Source organism: Sinocyclocheilus grahami, unplaced genomic scaffold (genome assembly GCF_001515645.1).
Source record: "Sinocyclocheilus grahami isolate Dianchi unplaced genomic scaffold, SAMN03320097.WGS_v1.1 scaffold2523.1, whole genome shotgun sequence".
Classification (NCBI taxonomy): Eukaryota; Metazoa; Chordata; class Actinopteri; order Cypriniformes; family Cyprinidae; genus Sinocyclocheilus; species Sinocyclocheilus grahami.
The window spans coordinates 22,427-27,543 of NW_015507702.1; positions in this window are offsets into that span (position 1 = coordinate 22,427).

Below are 5,117 nucleotides of genomic sequence, written 5' to 3' on the forward strand. Positions count from 1 at the left end.
GGAGAGGGGGGGGGGGGGGTAGAGATATTGGGGGAAATGAAGGAAAGGGAAGTGAAGGTGCAGTGCAAGAGTGAACCTTTAATTATTTTCCACGGCGCCAGACTAAGGACTTAGACTTTTTTTTATGTGACGGCCATACAAATAATAGGGTTGTCTGGTTTCAGAAATCGTTGTGGATGTATAGGCTATATACAGGAAATAAGGGCCAAAATTGAACCTTTTGGGGTACAACAGCTTGTCACTGGAACAGGACCCTTAAAAGGACATATTTGTTCCTTTTTTACAAATTATTACCTTATGGGTACGAATTACTACTCTTAAGGTACTAATATGGATGTGTGCTGTGTACTGGTACGGTGTAAAGCTGGTGTACCCCAAAAGGTACAATTTTGGCCCCTTTTTTTCTGTGTGGCCTGGATGAGTGTGAGATTTCCCGGCCGGCCCTGCCCGCCGCGATATGCAAGCCAGCGCAAAGCCGAGTGACTGAGCGGAGGATCGCCCCGGAAGGAGAGCCCAAGCCGTCAGATCAGGTGCGAGAGCCGGCGACAATGCCCGCCACGAGGAAGAAAGCCGCGGACAGTGTGAGTGCGGAAGGGAGCTCCGCCCCCTGCACTGCACAGGAAATAAGGGCCAAAATTGAACCTTTTGGGGTACAACAGCTTGTCACTGGAACAGGACCCTTAAAAGGACATATTTGTTCCTTTTTTACAAATTATTACCTTATGGGTACGAATTACTACTCTTAAGGTACTAATATGGACTGTGTACTGCTACGGTGTCAAGCTGTTGTACCCCAAAAGGTACAATTTTGGCCCCTTTTTTTCTGTGTGGCCTGGATGAGTGTGAGATTTCCCGGCCGGCCCTGCCCGCCGCGATATGCAAGCCAGCGCAAAGCCGAGTGACTGAGCGGAGGATCGCCCCGGAAGGAGAGCCCAAGCCGTCAGATCAGGTGCGAGAGCCGGCGACAATGCCCGCCACGAGGAAGAAAGCCGCGGACAGTGTGAGTGCGGAAGGGAGCTCCGCCCCCTGCACTGCGGCCAAGGGTGAGCTGAGTATGGCACGGCGAAAGTGCCAAAGCGAGGAGGAGAGGGCTCCAGTCCCCGAATCCAGTCCAGAGTGCCCTCCAGTGCCCGCTCTCCCTCCCACCCGCTGCTGCCTCCTCCATCGCTGTCGTCTGGCAGCCCCTCTGCTCACCCTCAGCCTACCATCAATGCGGTGCAAGCTCCGCGGGTCTGCCATCCTCCAGCGTCGCCGTGGCTGGAGAATCCCTCACCTCCGCCTCCAGCCTCCGAGGCCCGGACTCCGCCTCGGCCCATAGACCCAGCGGCTCCACGTCGGCTCATAGTTCCCTTGCCTCCACCATCACCTGTCGATCCACCGCCTCGGGCTCCTCCACCACCTACTCCACCGCCATTGGTCAGTCCCCTGGAGTCGGCAGCCATTCCTCCTCCATGGCTCCTCCCTCCGTCGGCTCCACCGTGGGCCGTCATTATGGCTGTGGCCTGGGTCCTTCATTGATTCAACGTGACTAATAAACACACGACTACGACAATATATGGTTTATCTGAGTTCGTCTTATTATAATTTTTATTATAATAAAGCATATAATAATGCAATACTAATCAACATAGCCTTTATCACTGCCTGGAATACTATGCAATGTTGCGTGCCTCTATTCTGTGTAAGAAGAAGCCACATCATCTCACAGAAGGATTTATTACAAACACTCGACTGATGTTATGAAGTGAGTTTGGAGTAAAAACATGTTATTAAATGTGGTATTTTCACGTGCTTTCAGATGGAGCAGCATTTACTACACAGAGCCGTAGTTAGGGATGGGCAGATCGATCCTAAAATATCGATACTTTTGATACTGATGTTGTATATCGAATGGATCGATCCACACATAAAAATTTCGATTCTAAAGTGTTTTTTTAACCACTAATTTTATTTAAGAAATTCGGTGCATAAAATAAGCTTCTAAGTGGAAAAACAGACTATACTAGCAAACAATTGCGTCGGATAGAACCATTTCTCCTGTTCATCGGAACACGCAAATGCTGAAAGAGAGAACCAATCAATCACAGACAGCGTTCGCTGCTGACAAAAGCATCAGAAGCATAAGTAGATCTTTAGAAACCATTGTCACATTATTACATTACATATCATTGTTACTATATATAAAATTAATTCTGAAAAATGCATCACGGTTTCCACACAAATATGAAGCAGCAATAGCCTAATAATCAGAAACGTTTCTTGAGCAGCAAATGATAGGCTATTAGACGAATTATTTCTGAAGGATCATGTGACGCTGAAGACTGGAGTAATGATGCTGAAAATTCAGCTTTGATCACATGCATTTTAAATTACATTTTAAAATATATTAAAATAAAAAAATAATTATTTGACTGGTTATATTTCACAATATTGCTGTTTTACTGTATTTTTGTTCAAATAAGTGCAGCCTTGGTGAGCATAAGACTTATTTAAAAAATATTACAAAATCTATTTTAAATAGGCTAGTTTGTGCAAGTGCATTTATTTAAACTTGTTAAAAGTTCAAATGGATTGTGTTATGTTCTGTAATTGCTGTTAATAAATCTGTCAGAAAAAAAATATGCTAAAGTTTCACCTTTAAGAGTACAACAGCCTGGCAGCCTTTTACAAAAATTAACCATGGTTTTATTACTGTAACCACTGTTTACCACAGTATTTGTACTAAAACTGCAGTAACCACAAATTTACCAATACTAATACATTTTAGTTTATTTTTCATGAGGTACCCTCAAAGGTGCACCTTTCTAACTTATCTACCCTTAAAGCATGCATATTGTATGGTACTAATATGCTCCCTTTTAGGGGTATAGGTGCACCTCTGAGGTTACTGCTCCAGTAAAGGGCTAAAATACAATTTTAGTATATTTTATTTCTGACAGTGTAAACAAAAAAGGCCTATGAAATGTTAAAGAAAACATGGCTTTAAAAAATCTAATATTAAGTGAGTAGTATAATAATAAGAGTATAATAATTACTGATTATATTCTTTTAATAATTTAAAAGATCAGTTTAGTTTAGAGGTATCGATATCGACGATACTGAGCTTGAAAATATCGGTATCGGATCGACATAAAATAAGAGGTATCGCGCATCCCTAGCCGTAGTTCACTGACAAGCTACTCAAACAGCTTTCATAATCACAGAACGATATCTTAGATTTCATAATCGCGCGATTATATCATTTGCAATTATGAACGCGATTTTCCGTAGCTTGTCAGTGAACACAGTGTACTACTACTCTGTGTAGTAAATGCTACTCCATCTGAAAGCATGTGCTGGAGATTTACTACTGATTACAGAACCGGCTTTACTGAAAAGATGTGCATGACAATCGCATTCGATTAATCGTGCAGCCCTAACGGAGATCGTTTCGCAGTGAAAACGCAAGTGTAGACGAGGATCGTTTTCATTTTAAAACGAAAACGTACTAGTGTAAACAGGGCCTTAGAGTCTTGTTTCATCAATGTTCTTTGTTGTCATTGTTCACTAGTGAGCAGCATGTTCTTGCTCTCCTAAACCTGAAGACCAACCTTTCAAGCTCAGATTTGTGCAGGATCAACAGGTGTCTGTACTTCCTTCTTCTCTAAAGTACTCATCGAAGAGGATACCAACTGTGTGTCCAACTTGACTATTTGTAATTTTTTTGTGTGATTACAGAAACCTCAGTATCTCAGCTCAGGATGGTCCTTCCTCTTTGGAACAAAATTTGATCTCTATAGTACATTACAATGTACATGGACATTCAGAAGCAGTATTTAAATTGTAACATCACATACTTCTATTTTTACATTTTATATAATATATTTGATATACTTTATATAAATTTTATGATACTTATTACATATTTTAGCATATAAATGTTAACAACATTTAACTGAATACTTTTTTTTTCTAAATATGAGCATTAGTCTTACAATCTATAAATACCTGATATGATTATGTTTAAATTTGTTAAATGTATAGATGTATAGGTCTCATGCATTATATGCATTACTGGTATTTGTCGAAAATTTTAAAAAATTAGTACTTTTCTTCAGTAAGAAGACATTAAATTAATCAAAAGTGACATTTATATTTAAAATGTTCTATTTCAAATAAATTGCTGTTCTTCTAAATTTTTGTATTAATCAAAACTCCTGAAAAAATTAATTGTAGTTTTCACAAAAATATTAAGCACCACAACTGTTTTCATCAATGGTAATAATGAGAAATGTTTCTTGAGCAGCAAATCAGCATATTTGAGTAATTTCTGAAGGATCATGTGACACTGAAGACTGGAGTAATGCTGCTGAAAATTCAGCTTTGCATCAAAAGAATAAATTACATTTTAAAATATATAATGATAATAATAATTATTATATGTCACAGTATTACTATTTCTAAAGTTTTATTACACAAAGAAATGTGTAAGAGATTTATTTCAAAAACATTTAAAAAATCTTACCGACCCTAAACTTCTGAATGTTAGTGTACATTGTATTTTTTATTATTTTTTGCCTATAAAATGGTGGTCAAGCTCGTCATTTCACGGTGTAATTAAAGCTGAATCAGATTTGTCTGGTTATCTGCAGGCTAAAGGAAATTAATGCATATACATACAAATACATAATGTGAAGCTAATAATGACTCTTTCATACACATAGCAGGGTCTCAAACAGAGAGCTATTGTATTTTAAAAATAGATCTAAATAAAAGACCTAAACAAAACCTCCTTTCTCTGATGTATTAGACATGTATTATGTCAATACATCATCAAGTCAAGTCAAGTCTGCTTTATTGTCAATTCTTCCACATGTACAGCACATACACACAGAGAATTGAAATTGTGTTACTCTCAGACCCTTGGTGCATACAGATAACATTAACAGTAGAACATAAATACAGATATACAGATTAAATATAAAATACAACTATACAAATAAGGTAAAATGTAAAAAAATATATATATAAAGCAGCAGAAGGCACATGGCAGATAGAGTGCAAACCAGTGAAGTAGACAACAGTGCAGATATAATGATTTGTAGTGCAAAGAGCTTATTTAGACTGATTAAAGTGAC